The sequence below is a fragment of the Rhagoletis pomonella genome, unplaced genomic scaffold (assembly GCF_013731165.1).
Source record: "Rhagoletis pomonella isolate Grant_MI unplaced genomic scaffold, Rhpom_1.0 Rhpom_scaffold_00003, whole genome shotgun sequence".
NCBI lineage: Eukaryota > Metazoa > Arthropoda > Insecta > Diptera > Tephritidae > Rhagoletis > Rhagoletis pomonella.
Window position 1 is genome coordinate 75,494,442 of NW_023458557.1, and position 20,804 is coordinate 75,515,245.

At 33.8% G+C, this 20,804-nt stretch overlaps 1 protein-coding gene and 1 non-coding gene across 2 annotated transcripts in view; both read right to left on the reverse strand.

The window, feature by feature from the left end:
• The window catches only part of LOC118735531, a 321,256-nt gene that overhangs the window by 67,634 nt on the left and 232,818 nt on the right, over nucleotides 1-20,804 (reverse strand). The window lies entirely within an intron of this gene.
• Nucleotides 6,212-6,283, reverse strand: Trnaq-uug. The gene has a single exon. It is a non-coding gene; the product is annotated as a tRNA-Gln (tRNA).

The following is a 20,804-nucleotide window of genomic DNA, read 5'->3' on the forward strand; positions in this document are numbered from 1 at the left end:
GTAACGTAAGTTTAACTTCTACAGTGTGGCCCAGGCGCACTTACTTTTTTTTCATTTAGTTTGGTTCTAGTCGGGCTACATAATAGTTTCGCTCCTCAACTTTTATGGATAAAACCTGTAAAACTGTCAAAAAGCAAAATTGCTCTCAGAGAAAGAGAGAAAAAGCGAAAAGTACGGGAACGATTTTCGGGTAAAAACTGGCAAAACTGTCAAATACACCATGGACGCCATTTTTTGTTTACATATCAGTTTTGGCGGCCGCTGTGGTGTGGTGGTAAGCAGTGCGCGCTTCCACTCCGCAGCGCCTGGGTTCAAGCCCTGGTCAAAGCAACATCGCAAAAAAAAGTTAGAAAAAAGGTTTTTTCTTAACAGCGGTCGCCCCTCGGCAAGCAATGGCAAACCACATTAAAATACATTCACCGTTCAGAGTCGGCGTAAAACTGTAGGTCCCTCCTCTTTGTGTGACAACATCAAGGCGCACGCCACAAATCGGAGGAGAAGCTCGGCCAAACACTAACATATGTGTAAGCGCCAATCTATTATTGTTATTATTATTATTATATTATTATTATATCAGTTTTTATCATTTAGCGATCTTCTAAATTTTGCTCAAATACACCAGAAAATTAACACAAATATTTACAAAACTGGATATTTCTTCGCCAGGATATATTTAATAAGGTGAAAATGCAGATGGACTTTTGAAATCATTTGAACAGCTGATGGTTTCACGCTTTACCAGATTTTACCAGCAAAAATTCTTCGGGCAAAACTTTACAACTTCCCTACTATTATTTTTTCCCTACTTTGCCAGAGAAACAGGATCCAGAAAACTTCGTTTTCAAATGATTACAATTAATTCATTTCATTTGTATTTGCTATCTGTGAACGAATTTTATAACAACCATTTGTTTTCGTTGCCTGGCGACGATTGTTTTATTTTTTTGATTTCATTCAGAAGAATGTATTTTTTTTATTTTGTTTGCGTTCTCATTAACTTCAAAGGTAATTATATTGTTTTCATTCATTATATACGTATGAATATGAACTGACTCATTCGCTCTCTGCCGCAATCATTTGCCCGAATTTATCACCATTTAGCGATGTATGTATGTAAATATAAGTTGAAGAAAGTTTGTTTCTTTTAATTCCCTTATTTTCAAAGCACAGTATTATAAATGAAAATTATTTCAAGCATCTACATATTTACATACATATGTATAGGGCGAGTTCCAAGTAGCATGCTGCTTTGTATTTGTATAATATTGTGTATACATTTCGCAGCAATATAAAACAACATGCAACTAGGTACTAACCCATAATTATGTACACTAGATAACAAATTTTCAAAAAAGTTCTGAGCTCTGGCATTTGACCAGCATTTCATATTTAAAAATTTCCAGTTTTCGAGATATAGCCGAATTTCGGTAATTTAAAATTATATAATACATCTTTCAAAATAACGTGTAGGAAAATACACTTCTCCGTATGAAAGCAAACTACTATTTTGAAAATAGCTGAGGCTGGATCAACAAATGTTCCTTTTGACGTTTACTCGCTTATTGTGAATGAATAGAAGAAAGAATGAAATTGAATCATTTGCGAACGAATTTTTGTTTTTTGTGTTGAATATCTCGTAGTTATATGACAGACATTTTTAATTTGTTCGTATTTTTATTTGCTCAAAGTGATTGCGCTTGTGCTCTCTAGCTCGAACGATAAAAATATGTTTTTATAATCGAGAATTTTAAAAAGCGTTCAATTCGAGCCAAATGTTTGCTGTAAAGAATTATTTGTGAATACAAATAATATTTTAAATATTCTCCGTACCCTGCAGCAGGGTTGTTGCGAATATTCGCATTCGCATTCGCATTCACGGAACTTCCGCATTTATTTTAACATTCGCATTCGCTTTCGCATTCGCAAAAATCAATGCGGATCTTTTGCGAATGCGAATATTGAAAGGACCGAAAAGTACAGTTATTTTTTTACGAGTTAAACTTGGCCAAATATTTTTTATTCCTAAATAAATGTAATTTCCGGATAATAAACAAACCGCTTATCCAAATTAAACAAGTTTGGTATCCAATGAAAGAGGACTTGCATAGAAAAAGAAAAGAGCAAAGCCTCACATTGAAAAACATTCCAATAAAAAATGTTAATTAATTACCATAGAACAAACATTGGGTCAGGTATGTATTTACATGAATTTCTTTAGTATTAAGTTATAAAAAAATATAAATAGAGGTGGTAACCTTCATTCGTTATTTCTGTTTGAAAGCTATTTCAGTCCTCTTTCAAATGATACCAAATTTGTTTAATTTGGATAAGCGGTTTCTGTATTATCCGGATAGGAGGTTTATTTCGGAATAAAAAGTATTAGGCCAAATTTAACTCTGAAAAAATAACTGTTATTTTCGGTCCCTGGAATATTGTGCAAGGGCACAGACTGGTTAGATAGGTCACAGAAGAAAGTATTAAAAATGAGTTACAAAAACTAAAATCGAAAAACGCTGATGACGTGACGAATTCCGAAACAACCAAAAGAATGAGAATGAAGAATTCTTTCGAAAAAACGGCGTTTAAACAACGATTGTGCCATGATATGATGCTAGATTGTGGAGATGAAAGTCAGGAGGATACATCCGGCATTTGCAGCCCCGATGAAATTCTCAAAAAGTAATTATTGCACCGCAATAAAAATAAATAAATATAACTGTTGCAGTGTCAATCGAAAAGAATTTACAATTTTGCCAAGCTTCAAGTTTTTCAAGTTTCTTTCTCGAGTCGATGACGAAGTTAGAGAACTATATTAGAATTCGATTAGAGAACGATTACAGAAACAACACAAATTGAAATAAATGTAAATAAGCAATATTCCAAATGAATGAATGAATCATAAATTATTTTTAAGTTTAAATAATTCATTATTATTTTATTGCAAATACGTTTAATAAATATTTTACAAAAAAAGCGTTTTATTTAATGAAGCAAACCAGCAGTTTGAAATTCATATTCGAATTCCATTAGATATCAACATTAGAATTCGATAAGAGATTTAATATTTTTTCGAGTCGAGAACTATGCCCCGTTTTTATTGAAATCACTATGATTCTCGATAGTTTTTCGAGTTTATCTCTAACGTTTGAGATTGAAGAAGTTCTCCAATCATTATCTAATCGATAACTAACCTTACCCTGTGGGGAAAATCTCTAGTTCGGAACTCGTGCGCTTCTAGTACATTTAGACCCAGTACTGGTTCGCGATAAATCTCTTTTGCATGCAAGCAATTGGCGAATTTAACATGGCGATGTCTTAGGAAGTGCTAATTGCCTCCCTCTGCATCCCTTTTTCGATAGTTCCGAACTAGTCCTAAGTTCTATATTTCCGAACCAGTTCTGAAATCGACAGATGAAAGTAAAAAGTACCAATCTTTTTGGTTCTTCCGTGTGTGCGATTTTAAGAAGAAATGTGAATTTGGAAGAAATCAATTTGAAATTAAATTTGTTTGAATGGTTGTAAGAAATGTACGTTTACATACCTTTAGCTGTAGCTGCCCTGTAAGGAAAACGCGGACTAGTGAATCAAATTTCCAGTTCCGTACTAGGTATCGCCAAAAAGGAACTAGTCCTATAGGAACTAGATCCCCTCCAGTCCAAAATCGGCGAAAAGTGGTACTTTTAATAAACTTTTTTTTTTAAGTTTTTTCACTAGAAATCTATACCTAAAGTGGCGAATTTAGAAATAGTTCGGAACTATAGAAAAAGGGATGCAGAAAGAACTAGATCTTATTTGTCGAATTTAGAACCAGATCAGAACTATCGAAAAACGGATGCAGCGGGGGGGCTTGTTTACTTTACATAGGTATGTGGTCGGGCGCTTTTTCGTTCAAATACGCTTCTATTCTGTGCTTTGCAGATGCTTTTTCATAGCTTGGTATTACAAAACTAAAATTTGTGTTAACATTTCAACATCTTGGGACATTCTGGAATCTAAGAAATAACAGCGAGCACCTCTGCAAACTCAGCTACAGCTAAAGGTATGTAAATGTACATTTCTTACAATCATTCAAACAAACATAATTTCAAATTGAAAACACGTTAATTCCAAAATAACTTAAAACCGCACACACGGAAGAACCAAAAAGATTGAAAAATTATGATACTTTTTTCTTTCGTCTGTTGATTTTAGAACTGGTTCGGAACTATAGAATTTAAGACTAGTTCGGAACTATCGAAAAAGGGATGCAGCGGGGGGCAATTGACACTTCCTAGGACATCGCCATGTTAAATTCGGCAGTTGTTTGCATGCAAAAGAGATTTATCGCGAACCAGTACTGGGTCTAAATGTACTAGAAGCGCACCAGTTCAGAACTAGAGATTTTCCCCACAGGGTGAGTTTGCAGAGGTGCTCGCTGTTATTTCTTAGATTCCAGACGGTCCCAAGATGTTGAAATGTTAACACAAATTTTAGTTTTGTATTACCAAGCTATGAAAAAGCATCTGCGAAGCGCAGAATATAAGCGTATTTGAACAAAAAAGCCGCCGAACACATGTGTATGCAAAGTAAACAGGCCCCCCGCTGCATCCCTTATTCGATAGTTCCGAAATAGTTCTAAATTCGACGAAAAGGATCTAGTTCGTTCTGCATCCCTTTTTCTATAGTTCCGAACCATTTCTAAATTCGTCACTTTAGATATAGATTTCTAGCGAAAAATTCTGAAAAAATTTGTTTCTTAAAAGTACCACTTTTCGCCTATTTTGGACTGGTGGGGATCTAGTTCCTATCGGGCTAGTTCCTTTTTGGCGGTAAAGACCTAGTACGGAACTAGAAATTTGATTCACTAGTCCGCGGTTTCCCTGCAGGGTAATGTTTGCTGGCACAGATCAGGAGATCGTATAAGTACTTAGTATCCTAGTCTCAAACTTGTTTGTGTTGCTTACCGCTTCGAAACTACACATTATATTCGCTTACATTGGGAAGCAAGTTTTCCTTCAGTTCAGGCTCGCATTGGAGAAAAATCTAATGAACTCCTCATTTTTCTATTGCGATAGTAGGTACATACCAGGGGGATAGACTCGGTTTTTCCAAACCGCTTTCAGCCGTTTCTTTTTATATTTTTAGGCAACTTTTTTTTAAATGTTGGTAAAATATCGATAACAAAATCGATAATAATATCGATAAATAAATCGATAATGATATCGATAGCAAATGAATAAAAATATCGACAAAAATTTCGATAACAAAATCGATAAAAATGTCGATAACAGAATCGATAAAAATATTGATTATTATATCCATATGTCCCGAGAATCCTGACAATCCCAAAATAGTTCCCAGATTGATTCTATCTATATCCTTTCCTCTATAATTTCCTTTATTTTAATATTTATTTCTTTGTCTTCATCTTTACTTTTATCGGTATCCTCATCCTAATCTTTTTCTTATATTTATCTTTGGTTTTACTTTTGTGTTTATAATTTTCTTCATCTATATATTCCCCTTCACCTTTGCCTTTATACAAGTAAAGTGTTTAAATTTACCTTGGTCTTCATTTTTGCTTTTATCGTTACGCATCTTTGTTTTTGTTTTTATTTTTACCTTTGCCTTTATCCTTTTCTTTATCTAAGTGCGTACTCAGCTTTACTTTCATTCTTGTATTGGTCTTTTTCTAAGTGTTATTCTTCAACCTTTTATTAGGAAGTTTTTGTTAAATTCGTACCATGTGCATACACTCAAGAAGCACTTGTTTTAGCACCAAACCATTTCCGTTGCACAATTGCCGTTGAATTTGCCAATTTACTCCCAACCAACCAATCGCAGCTAGAGAATTTCACTTCAAAAATTGTCAAAACTCAAGGGTAACTCCTAGCTACTTAAAATTTACTCTTCGTTATACTAAAATTTAAACTGCATAGTCAAAATGTTTCTAAAAAATATAGTTAAAAATTTCAAAATTTGGATGAAACTTTGTCGAATTTTGCTATTTTTTGAGCAAAGTTTGAGATTTTGACTTACATGGTTTTTGTTAGGTGATGAGCTACACTTTCATAAAAAATAATGATCATTAAATAATCGGAAGGGGAATAGCCAAAGAATGACTCATGTTTTTTCTATCTCAGTGTTTGCAAACATACTAAAGAAATAAACTAGACAAATTAAACAAAAAAAAAACCTTTTAATAGTTAAACATTCTCGCATGCGAATGTTAAGGTTCTACCGAGATTTGAACTCGGATCGCTGGATTCAAAGTCCAGAGTGCTAACCATTACACCATAGAACCGGTTATCGGTCAAGCGGGAATGCAAGAGCATCAGCTGCCGTGCTTTGGTTGTTGTCAGCAGAAGACATGGTGAAGAGGAAAAAGAAATTAAGAAATTGTGATATGCCAAAAATATCAGCTAAAAGATAGCAATGATGAAATCACAATTAATAAAAATGTGCACATTTTTTGTGGGCAGAAGAAATAATTAGCGATGTGAATTATGAAGCATGTTTAAAAATAATTAATTTACTTACATATATACTTATTAAGGGCAATAATGACTTTGTGTCTCTAAAATAGTTGTTATAATTTGTTCAGTATGTTTTTATTCAAAATATTACAGTCTCATAAAATGGAATTAAAAAAAAATTAATTTAAAGAAATATAAAAAAAATTTCTTTTTTTGTTATTTTTGGCCTAATAAGATTTCATAGTTTTTGTTAAAAAGATATCAAAAAAATTGAGCTTGAAAAACATTGTAGATATTAAAAACAAAACACAATTCACCAATTTTTGACCGCCACTGTATGTATTCGTCGCTGTGATCCAAACAATTTTTAATTTTTTTTTTAATTCTACACAATTTTTTCATTCATCTGTTACCCATATTGTTATTCTACATTTGAAGAATTTGTACGCAGTCACAACAACAGCATCCCTGTATTCTGTTATACCTTTGGAACATTCTACATATTTTCATAGAGCTTCTTTGAAACGAATTTATATACATTTCTCACAATAGCTATTTCTTATATGAAGGGCTTAGAATCAAAAGGATCTAAGTAGGTCTGGCATTGTTTTGAGGTAATTAAGGTTAAAGTTGATTACTTATTGTATATTCGGGGTAAATGCATTTGAAATTATTCTTGCCTAAATTAATGCAGGCACTACAATGTCCGAAATGACTTGGATCTCTTTGTCACCAATTAAACACTATATTTAACTAAAAAAATATGGGTATAACTTGTATTTTCAAAAAATGTCATTTAGACCCTTATGATTCTAAGCCCTCCATTTGTTATTTTTTCTAACTGAATGTAAAAGTTGGAACGATGAAATTAAAAAGTGCAAGTGTTATTATTACATTCATTGAAATTACAACAATTCAAAATATAAATCTATACATATATACATATAATGAGCGAAGGGATTTTTGTTCAGTATAAAAGAGAGGTGCACCGTTTGCTCGATTTTCAAAAATGTGGTGTCAAATTAAAGCGCTTGGCCTGTAGATGTGCAAACTGGTTTTATTTTCTCGAACAGAGTCCGCCTGTAGAACAATTGAATTTTATTTATTTAATAAGCAATCCCATAATAACCGCCATGTCGAAAAATTTATTTCAAATTATTAAATAAGTTAAATGAATGAATTATTAAAATATGCGTATCAATCGAATGGGTTTGAAAATCTCTACTTCTGAACTATATTTAGCGGGGTTGCCACATTTAAAAAAAAAAAAAATTCAACTTAATTTATCAGTTAATTGAAATATGTATTGCAATGTTAGACGAAAAATATTTAAGAATATCTTAGCGCGAAACTACTTTTGAAGAGGGGTGCCACCTGTTTAAAAATTCGATTTTAATTAACTTTTGCGCAAATTATTTGAAATATGAAGCGAAAGGGTGTTAAAAAAAAACTTGAGTTTGAACATTTAGAATGTTTGAAAATGATTGCCACGTAATTATAAAGTGACATTCAAATTATTTAAGAAGTTGGATCAATTATTAAAAGATGGGTATCATCGAAATGATTATGAAAAGGCTTTATTTCTGAAGTATATTTCAGCTTTAATTGGGGAAATTACCTAATTCAGATATGTGTTTTAAAATGTGTTGAGGAATCTTCAGCTTGAACACTATAAATATTTTTTGGGTGCATTAAGAGGGTTGCCACCTGTTCAAATATTCAAATTATTTACAAGGTCAAATTAATTATTAAAATATGTGTCCCAATCGTATAGGGGTTGAAAAGACTTTATTTCTGAAATATATTTGAGAGGGTTGCCACGTATTTTATAAGCTGCATTCAAATTATTTAATACGTTAATTGAATTTTTAAAGGATGGATATCCATCGAAATGAGTTTGAAAAGGTAGATTTCTCAATCCACTTCCGAGTGAATTTAAACCAAATTCGCTTCGAACTCAAATTAAACTTTACAGAAGTTACTCGAAAATAAATTGTACAACCTGAAAAGTAAAGATCTTGCCTTTTTTGAAACTAGAAACTTTTTATCGGGTGATTTAGAATTTGATAATATTAAAAACCTACTATGCCTACTAATATGACACTGGAATTGAATGCATAGTTTGAAGGTTTTTGATATTCTATCTTGAGCGTTTTAACGCCGTGCGTGCGCACTAGTTATTTATTATAACTTATTTATCGATAGTTGTTTACTCTTTTTCGAATAATATTATTTTTATGGCATAATGCACGAACACTATATTTTTAATAAACAGGTACCTGGGTACTTCTGTGGACTATACATGTGTTTTTTTTTTTTTTAAATACAAAATTTGATTGGCTAAAAAAATTAAACAACATTTTTAATGCATTATTCGAAAGGAGATCGAAAGGAAAGGAGATGTATTAAAAAATTTTCATAGGAAACAATTTATTTAAAATACGCCTCAAAAGTTACCCGGGTACCTGATTGGTAGCACTAGGGTTAATACGAGCGCCGGGTATATAAGGTTCCCTTTCGCCCGAGCTTAGACATCTTGTTTACTTGTTTATTCATAAGAATTTCAACCTTTCTAACGGCATGCATAAGTTTGAAAACAACATTAACGCCATAGCAGATTACATTCGACTTGAAATCCAGCCAACTTTAAAATCTCACCACTCCAAGCTGCCGTCGCGCTTGGTTAACTAACAACAAAAACAACAGTATGAAATTGCGCCCGTGGAAGGGTGCGTGTCAGCAACTTGTCTGTTGCGATTTTTCACTGTTACCTTTTAATAAATAGCATTGTTGTTGTACGTTTTTGTTTTGTTAAAGAAAAATTGTTTAACTCAGTAGAAGTGAAAAGAGAGCTAAACTCGGGTCACGTAATGCAATTCTTCTTACTTATTTCTTTATTTTCTCTGGGCTAACTTGCAAGGAAACTCTTATTTCTTATGAGTTCTAGACAACTTGGATCAAGACACATGTTGTTTCGGAAAATACATTGCAGTGTGCAGATACATACATACATATTTTTATTTTTATTTATTTTTTATATATATATTTTTTTTAATTTTAATTAAAAACTTCTGTTTTACAGTTTTAATTGGATAATGCTATCAACTTGAATACACAAGTGGTCGGTCAAAGAAATGAGCAAACTTAGTGAAAGTAAATATCATTGATTAATAATATTATTACCGCATGACCGATTACGAACAGTTAATAATAACAATAGATTTACGCATACACAATATGTTAGTGTTTGACTGAGCTTTTTCTCCGATTGGTGGCGTTTGTCTTGATATCGTACCATGCAATATTTAGCCTACATATATTTATGTCTATGTAGCTACTTCAAAGCGAGAATCGGAATGAACTTGACACTTGTATTCACTGAATTTATAGGCATTTATTTTATATCTTAACTTTTTTCAAACAATCAATAAACAAGGAGTACGAATCTTGCTATCTTTTCAGGAATTACACCCACGCTCGCGTCAATTGCATTTGTGGAAATTCGCTTAATTGAAAGATAAAAATCTCGCTGTCAATGTGTTGTCAGTGGCAGCTGCTGTGTTGAAGTGGGAGTGAGGTAGATACTACATACAGTAATTTGTAACGAATACGCGCTAGTATATTTACACATACAGATATACATACATATCAAGAGAAAATACCCTCTTTGATAAACGGCAGCTGTTGGCTACAATTAGAAAAATAGCACACAAACATGCACACCACATTAAAAAGGAGCTGAGCGATACTTCCATTTGTGTGAGGTTGCCGGCGCGTCACTTTAAAATATATACCAAGAAAAATATATCGTTAAAGGCACAAAAACAGTTCGCGGGATTCCCATAAGGGTGCGAATTGGAAAATTTGAGCTCGAAAATGTATTTTGTAAAAATTTTGAGACTGTTTCAAATTTCAAAACTTTCGGCGTTTCTCAAACTTTACATATATATATTAACTATCACATAAATTGTTTCTTATTGACTTGTACGGCTGCAATTTTTTATGTCTGTGCATTCTTTTATGTATTTGCATTAGGGTGGTCCAAAATAAGTAAAGTCGGAATTTTAATGCCGATATTTTTTATTTTGAAAACAAAAAATATTTACAGGTCGCTCAAAGCGCTCAAAGTTTCCAATGTATTTTATAAGGGGGAAAAACAACTTTTCATAGAAATGGTATAAAATTTTGGAAAATCAATATTTTTTCGATCGGAAAACTCTGGTTCTCTTCAGGAGGCTTCCACTAACAATACCCGATTACTTATTTAAATTCCGACTTTACTTTTTCACATGTATTTTTGGACCACCCTAGTGTGCATTCATTAATTCAGCACCAATCATTCAATATAATTAGTTCAAAGACACCCTGGTAGTGAAGAAACACACATGATACACAAATGGAGGTAGTTTCAATAAACGACTTTTTGATTAAAAAACAGATTTTTGACAATGCTCAATTGTAAAAATTCGAATTTAATTAATTAAAAATTTAAGTTTCTTGGTAGAGGATATTTTATATTATAAATTTAGGATTATATATAAAACAGTTGAATTAAATTAAATTTTCCTTTTAAAAATAATTCATATCTTATCTTAAATATGTTTACATTTTACATTAAATTCGATAACCACTTCGCGAAAACTTTATATTTAGGTTAGTAAAATTTTAGTGAACATATTTTAAAAATCTTTAGTGTCTCTATGCCAACCAAACAAACAAAAAAAAAAGAAAATGGAACCACTGCTTTTTTGTATCATGGAAACACATATCTACTGATTTCATACTTACAGTGGGATAAACTTCAAATCCTCTAATATATAAATTAGTTAAATTTAGTTATGATTGTATTTTTAAGTTTTCGTTTGGAATAATTTTCATAAACTAATCTCATTTTGGAAAATTACCGTACATCCGATATTTATTAAAATTTTAACATCATTTTTTTGGAAAATGAAGTTCAAGATTCACATTTATGTTCAAAAAAAAAATAAATAAAACACTGAAAGTCTCCTACTATTTATGAAACTTATAATAAAAAAAATTTTATTTTGTTACCCGGACTTTATGAATAGCCTCCTCTATAAGTAATAGTAGAAATTCCGAATTAGTAAGTTCAGTCCAGACGTCATTCAAATGTTTTGAAGAAAATCATTTTTCACTTTTGTGAAAATTTGGGACTGTCTTATACGAGTATTGTTGGCCAAATGTTAATCTGATGAATGATTAAAAATTAACGAATAAAAAAAATCTATTATTATTATTAATCATCAATAAAATTTTAAATTACATTAACCCAGTTACACCACTTTTTTGTATTCAATTAATTATAAAATTTAGGTTTATTGCACGAATTAATAGATCTCTAATAGACGATCATTTTCATATGTCACATCAATTTTTTCCGAGCACTCTTTCATGTGGATTTATTTGAAACAAATTTGCACCCATAACAGTTATTTGCGGTTCCTGGTGTTTATACATTCCCCAGATTTGATGCTTTAGGTATTTAAACCTTGCTGCCCTAGAGAGTCTTACTTAAATCCTTTTAATCAGTTTCAAACACAAATTCCTTGCAGAGTAAAATAAACTGGCGTGCTTTATTGAATACAGCCAAAATCGCTTAGGCATTTACAGCGCCAAATAAGAAGAACAAGAAGAAGGTATAAGAGAATAATTGAGGTAGCATTATCTGGAAGCTAAACACATTTTTAAGTAACGGCACACTTTAACTTAGCTCGAAAGCTGTATGTAATTTGTTTAAAACGCTTCAGTAACTGTATGTAAAATTAGCTTTCACCCAAACCATAATTTATTGCTTACAGGGAAATAACCGAGGTACATATATGTATGTACGTATGTATAAGAAATATTCACCGGGGTTCACTTCAAACGTCATTCAGCGAGCAGCTACAAGAAACTTCAATAATTTCCGACAAGAAACATTTTCGCTGCCCGCACAAAAAAAAAATATATATATATATATATATCGTCAAATATAAAAGCGAAAAGGCCCAAAAACCTCGATTTTTCTTAAATTTATTTCAAAAGAATACCCCTACTCAGTTCATTTATTTCTGGTAATTGTCAATTTAGGATTCAAATTTATTATGTTGACCTTTCCAACCGACGATATTACATTAATTTCCACTTTGATTACAAACATCGAAAACATGCACATGCATATACAAGCATACGTACATAGCTTAACCCAATTTCTAAAGCAAACTATTCAAAGCAGCAACCGCTTATAGCTAGAATTACCGCCAAATAAAAAGAAACTGAAGTGTTGGGTGGAAAAAGCGTACGAATGGGTTGAAAAATTCTATGGAAAAAGAAAAAAAAAAAATCATTCTACACTTAAAGACTACAAAGAAGAGAAAAACGACACCCTTACTTTAAACCGGAAGCTTAACTGAAAAATGTGGTGCGCGCGCAAATCTCAAATAGTTTTAGATTTCTTCAAAGTATTGACCAGTCGCAAGAATAAGTTTTCCTTGCTACAAATGGGGGAGTAATAATAATGGCGGGGACTTCTTGTTCATCAGCATAAATATTCAATTTCTTTTATTATCAGCACACGCTTCAGTTGTTGAAAGCTGTTGTTGTTGTTGTTGTTGTTGTTGTTGTTGTCGTTGTTGTTGTTGTTGTTAGAGGAGGCTAAGCTCAATTGCAGCCAGTCAAGTCGTCAGCGAACTCATCAGCAAGCAATATAGCGGAAATGGTAGCAGTGATACGAAAGCGGCAAGTGGGAGAAGAAGCGAAAGCGAAGAAAGCATCGAGAGTTTATTTTTTTTGGTTTTTCTTTTTTTATTTGTTTGTGCATCGTTTAAAGTGCAGCGATTTCAGTTGTGGTTCGACTTGTACAATTGTTTCTCTTTGCCACTTTGCTGCAAGTTTTCGCGCTAGTCTGCGCCGGCGATTTTCCCTCTACTTTTTGGCTATTTGAAATTGTTTATTTACCAAAACTATTGCAATTGTGCGGAAAGTTGCAACAAAATGAAGCTGTAAGTGGTCAACTAGCTGCGACAAGGATACAATAAAAGCGGTGTTTATTTACTTGCACGAACTTACATAAATCTATCTATGTATGTATATGTGTATGTAAGTACGCTTGTGTGCGAGTGAAATTAAAGCACAACTAACCCAAAAATAAGTGCAGTTAAGTGAATAAAATGCCTGAGTGCGAGAGTTGAAAAGTTTTGTAAATATTGCTGGGTTATCGAATACAACGCCATACTCTGGATATTCGTATGTACATACATGAATAGTTACTTACATACATATCTACATACGAACCAATTCATATGTGGTTTGTACAGCTGTTACCGCTAAAAATTACGGTGTTTAACACGTTTGAACAAAGTTTAAGTTGTTCAGCAGCGAAATCGAGCATTTAATTGCCCCTTTGCAAACTAAAAGAGAAAAAAGTTCGAATAGATGTGCAACAATTTGTTTGTCTGTACACTTGTGTGTTGTCTACGAGTTAGAAATTTCAATTAAGCTCGGTTTTTTGTGGTCACTAATTGAAGAAATAAATTTAAGAACTACCAAAATGGATATCGATGGCAAGCTTTAAAGGAAATAGTACTTAATGGAAGGAAATAAGACTAAAAAAAAAACCAGACTTTTTCCAGATTTTTAGTACATTCTTTTTAATTTACTATTCGGGTTTTTCTTATTTGACCTGTTGAAAATATTTTTGGGCTTTTTCGGCGCCTTTTGGTATTTTTTCGTGACCTTTCTGGATTTTTGGGGATCTTTCAGGCCCAACGGTACATCAAAATTTTTACTTTGTCTTAGTTTTTCAGAATTTTTCAGGGCTTTTCGTTATTTGTTAGTTGCCTTTTAAAGGAAGCTATTAGAATAAATCGAAATTCGAGGGGAAACTAGTGACGTATGCAGACAAAATATCCGTAGGATGAGATGGGGGCTATCAGTAATATAATGAACAGCTCCCTGTAAGTCATTGGCCAATGGGCATCTTGAGCGGGGCTAGGGGCTAACGTAGGCAAAATAGACCTTATCCTCTTCACAGAAAGATATAAGGTCCTAGTGTGGAGACCTCCGGGGCTATTAAGGACCACACAAAGTATTTGCGAGTAGTCTTGGATAGCAAGCTTCTTTGTCGGCGCAATATTGAGGAAAGAGTGAGGAATGCCAGTCACGCCTTATCTGCATGCAAAATAATGCTAGGGGTCTGTCAACTGCCCTTATGCGTTATTGCTTCATGGCAAAAAACACACCTATACTGCTCTATGGCGCTTTCGTGAGCTGGAATTCCGCAAAAAAGTCCTCATACATTGGGTCAATGGAGAAAGTTCGGCGTCTCGCGATACTGTGCATTACGGCAGCGCTGAGGTCCACTTCAACGGCTGCTCTTGGAAAAATCACCATTTTACCGCCCATTGACCTATTCGCGGAAAAACGTGCTGCTAAATCCCCTGATAGATTGACGGCCATAAGCGAATCTAATTTCAGAACCTTTGGGCACAGTTCAATTGGGGCGGGAAGCACAAGCAGCATGGACTACATGGGAATGAAGATTTAGCAAAACAATTAAGGAGGAGGGATGGTGCAAGGGAACGAGACCTAGCCATGGATCCCTAAACATTTTCACGAACGGCTCTAAAATGGTGACGGGAGCGCATGCCGGGATATACATACTGCGGCGAACTGAGCATTAGCCGGGCACTAAGGTTACCTGACCAGAGCAGCATATTTCAAGCAGAGGGTTTCGCAGTGAGGATAGCAGCAGAGCTAGCCTACACTAAACCGACAATCAACTCAAAAGTGAACTGATACGTAGACAGTCTGGCGGCAGTTAAGGTCGAATGCATAAGGCCACCAGGGAATATAGGTACACTGAGCCCAAAGTACAATGGTTTCTTCAACCAAGTTCATGTTTGGCTTTTTCATGGTTATTTCACCAATTGTATTAAATTTGATTGAAGTTGAAAATTTGAAAATAAATTGGTATGTCTGGTTGTGGCTGAACGAACTGAGGTGCTTGCTGTTATTTGATGTCGCCCAGCAGGCTCGAGTACGAATTCCGTCAATTGAATTTGGCAATATTAACCAATTTTTGGTTGAGATGAGACTGGCAAGAGCGCCACCAGTTTGACTCTCGAATAGAAAACCACATTCGTAGGCCACTCCAACACTTGTATAACGAAAAATACGATAATATGATTAGGCAGTTCAGGGCTAGATGGAATGAGTTAACCACCTGCAAAACTGCAAAAATTATGTGCGAAAACAGCGGAAGCAATTATACTCGCTTCTTGTCACGGCTATCAAAGAAAGATTGCGTAGTTACTACCGGATTGCACATGGGGCATATTAGGGATGGGTAAATTCGATATTCGAGGCTTCGATATTCGAATTTTAATCGAATTTTAGCTCCAAAATGGCGAATTTTTGAAATCGAACTTTGAGTTGCTAAAATTCGGATAAAATCGAATTTTTCTAGAAAAAATCGAATTTCATATTTATTTCCAAAAAAATCAACTCTTCAACTTTCTTGTTTCTGACTAAATTTGCCATCACTGTGTGTGGCACTCCATTTGTCTTAGGGATGCAAGTAAAAAATACATGTTTTTCGATCTGATGCATCGAGACAAAAAATCTGTGCCAAGAAGGAACTGTTATTCTTAAATTAAAAAAAAAATTGCAAAAAGTACTTTTGTTGTTGATTCTTTATTTTAAATTTGTAGAGGCTTTTACGTTGGTAGCACGAAGCTTTTGCCTGAGAAGACCCCTCGTAAAATTTTCCGGAGAATAATTTTCTAGAGTACACCAGTCCTCTAACGACCTTCCAAATTTGCTTTTTGCGGGATTTTTTGAAGTAATGATCAAAATTACCCTTCTAGGCGGGAGCTAATTGGTTAAAATGTTCTACGAAAATATTTCCCATGAAATTTTATTATATATGTCTTAACCTTTAATTTCGCTCAGACATTTATTTTAACTATTTTTTTGAAATCTACCTAGTCCGAGACATGAAAATTTAGTAGGCCATGAAATAAAAATACGAGCTAACTTTCGCAAATCCACCGAGTGTTTTACTACTGGATGGGTATACTTTCAGAAAATGATAACAAAGTCCGGGCTGGTTTGGGCTGGGTTCGGTGGACTACAGTGTAATTTGAGTTTAACTTTTTAAACAGGTGACCACTCTCTTCAAGCACCTCAAAAATATTGTAATTGTTGCATAGTATTTTAAGCATAACACTTCTTTAACTAAATTAGACTTTTCAAACAGGTGGCACCCTCCTTAAATGCAATTCAAAAATAAAGTTTATTCAAAATCATTTCGATTGATACCCATATTGGGATAATTTATTCAACTTATTAAATAATTTGATTTTGATTTCCTTACATACATACATTCATATGGCACAAAGCTAAAACCATATTACACATCTACAGGGCAACCCCTTTCATTTGACACCTACCTCCGTTATGAAAATCGAACGAACGATACAGATTTTATAAGATGGTGTTAAATATTTAACGCAAACATCTCCGAACTCGATTAAGAAGTTTCACTTCAAAAAATTTTTGGAAAATTCGAATTAAATCGAATTTGCACCACCAAATTTCAACCCCCCACTACCCATCCCTAGGGCATATCATGAAGAACTTTTAGGGGGCAATCGAAACAAACAAATGATAGGTTTTGGTTGGAAATACCAGATGCTGTAAATATCCAGAAATGTGACAACGCTTTATGCATAATGCTTGTCTCGTCTAGTTACACCGGGCATGCTAGATTACACATTTAGTCCTAACTAGTGCATATATTTATGTATTAAAAGCCTGTTGCACTACTGGCCCAGCCCTTTTAAAATTCTAGCGCTAGGAGCTTAGTTGGTTATGACTTCTGTGGATAATGTGTTATGTATATCGCTACCTTAAAGTGTAAACTTAATAAGCCCACATTTATTGAAAATTTTTGTTACGGAAAGCGAGGTCATTCAAATTCAAAGTTTACAAAAATATCGAATTACTTATTTTATGTCTGTATATTAAATAACTGCATTGTAGGTGCACAATTTAGAAGGTATCGACCTATCTACGAACAGTTTGAAGGACATATCGCCTATGTTTCCCGCGACCATGGTATGAGCTCTTGGACAATTGGGCATTCGTAATGCGAGCAATCGCGGTCATGCCAGAGGAGAAATTGAGAGTCAATAACGAGATTCTCTGATCTATCTCGGTAGTTAATGGATTATTGCAATGGTATGTATATACTATCTTTCAAAAGGAATAGAAGTTTCGAAAGCACGGCTACCGCGTACACCTATTAAAGCGTTATAGATACTTGGCCTTATTCATAAAAAATAAAGTAGGTTTAAAGAGCTTTATAAATTGACGTTTTCATACATTTTTCAATTTACAAACCTTTTATAAAGCTACGTTATTTTTTATGAATAAAGCCAATTATCTGTAATAACTTAATTTATAATTTTGAATAATTAAGCACAATTGCATTAGTAATTGCTGTATTTTTCTTTTTAAATTACACTACCGAAATCCGATCACATCCACCTACTAACTATTTATACGAGTCTGCGTAGGCACACCATTAAACCCGGCAATGTGAATGCACAGCCGCCAGCTGCAATACATATTTAAATAGATTTGCATTTACTACTTTGTTATGCAGCGCATGTTTTGTCATTCACTTGCCGTTCGTTTACTTCGCCAGAGTTGAAGTGCATTTTGCGATAATCCATTTGTATTGACTGGCTAAAAGACGAATTGAGTGCATTGGTGGAATGAATGGGAGTGGACCGCGTAGGAGGCAGTAAAGAAGCAGCCAAAGCAAATGTGAATGCGTTTTTTGCACAGACGCAATAAAATATGCAAACTGAATAGGGGTATTCTCTGAGTCTTGCAAAGCCCTTGCAAGGTGCACAGATTGCACGGATTGCACGGTAAAAACCGGTTTTCGTATGGGACAGCTTTGCAAACCGGGCAATCCGTGCACCTTGCAAGGGCTTTGCAAGACTCAGAGAATACCCCTAATATGTAGGTAAGAAGTTGCTGGAATCATAATTTGCTGAAACAAATACATATATGTTGCTACATTTCTGTGAATGGTTGCGGGACTCATGGACACTTTAGAAATATACATGTATGTATGTATCATCTTTCATGGGAAACATTGGTGTCGAATGCGAATAAATACGAATACGAATGCAAATACCAACACTGATATAAATACGAAAGCAAATTCGAAATGAATTCGAATGCAAATGCGATTATGCAGAGAAATACGATTGCTATTACATACCAAAAAGATAGCTAATGCGAATTCGAATTCGTACAAACAAATTATATAGAACAAAATAGGATAAAAGAAGATACATATAGTACTCATGAAATTTGATGTGTGTCCCAAAAAACCCGAACTAGACCCGATGTGGTCCTAAACTAGGCTCGAACTGATCCCGAAAAAGTTCTGAACTAGACCCAAAGAAGACCTAAAACAGTCCCAAGATGGACCCGAAATATGTAGGTTCAAAACATCAACAAAACAAAAACATATAACAATCGATATTTTTTATAGATTTTGTTATCGATATATTTATCGATTCCGTTATCGATATCAGTATTGTTATCGTTTTTGTTATCGATATTCTTGTCGGTTTTTTATATCGATATCGTTTTAGATTTTTCTATCGATTATCGAATTTGTTATCGATATTGTTATCGTTATTTTTATCGGTTTGTTATCGATGTTACTACCGATTTGGTTCTAGAAAAGGGTAGATAGAAAAAAACACAAAAAATATAACCTTAAGCAAAAGCATATGTCCATATGTCAAGCTATCGAATGTGAAAATGGATACTTTTCAGGAGAGCAAAGAAACTGTTGTAAAAAATGTTGTTGTCATTAGGAAAAAGTGGGGGATTCGACCCTCTCTTAAAGCCAGTATGCTCTGCTTCTACGAAGACTTGAAATTTGACGATTTGCCAATTTGCGTATCAAAAAAGCATTTTCGAACATTCGATAGTTTGACATGGTAGCGACGATATGTGTTGTATTTTGTTGTATTATTTTGTGTTTTATTGTGTTATGTTATGTTATGTTATATTCTGTTATGTTATTCAATGCATTTCAGCTCAATTGACTTCAACTAACTCAATTGAAATCAACTCGGCTCAGCTTAGCCCACCTCAACTCCCCTTAATGTTGGAGGTTGAATTTCAACCTCTGGGCGAGCACTAGTACTTCTGAACTAGTTCTGGGAGCAATGATGTTTACCTAGTTATTCGAAAAATTGCCATTTGAAAAAACCCGGTTGCCGATTTCAAAATTAAAAAAAAAATCGGATAACCGATTTCATTTTACATATGTAGCTTTCATCCAATGAAAATGCTTATGTTGGTATGAATTCATGGCCAAAAATTAAAATGAAACTACTATTAACAGTAAAGATAGCTTTTATTTGGAAAAGAGCAAAGCAAAATATGTGCAAAGTTTGTTTTTTAGATCAAAAGTAAAGCGAATAAAAATCAGTGGAAAACTCACGTTTGGTCTTATTTTAATTTTTAATACATTATTGCATTTTTTCTGATTTTTTTCGGATTTGAGTGCCTACTGCCACTTTGGAGGATCTCGGTTGAATTTCTAGTCCCAGCAACACCAAAGAAAATTGTGTTTTCCGCGGTCACCCCTCGGCAGACAAAGGCAAATTTCCGAGAGAACTTTCACCATAAAAAAGCCTCTTCGGAGGAGGAGAAAAAGTGTTGATCTCCACTTGCGTCACGTCAAGGAGAAAAACACGAATTGGAGGAGAAGCTCGGCCAAACACGTAGAAAACGTTTAAGCGCCAAACATTTATTTATTGGAATCAAATAACTTGGATTATAATTTTAAAAATATGTAGGGGTTGCCCTTAACCTGGAAAAAGCTTTGAAAACTTCGAAGAATCAAAATATTTATTGAGGTCAAGATCTGTATAAAATAAAAAAAAAACGGTTTGTCGGAAAAATTCGGTTTATTCGATATTCGAAAAATGAAGATTAAAAGCAAACGCCTATGGATTTCCAAAAAACCGGTGAATACCTATTACCTAAAAAAATCAAATCAAAAATATAATTTTTTTTTTGCGATAAAAATATTAATTACATTACTTATCTCGTTAACGAAATCGAGTTTAATGCATTTTCCAACATTTACTGCGAAATATTTTTTCATTTTAAATCCCTCTAGGCCGCTTTCTTGCTGGCATTTTAAAATTGTGTTTAGCAACATTCGCATACGTTGCCGCAACAATTCAATAGCCATTATAAACATTGTTACGGCTATGTTGCCAGAGTAAAATGTAGCCAAAG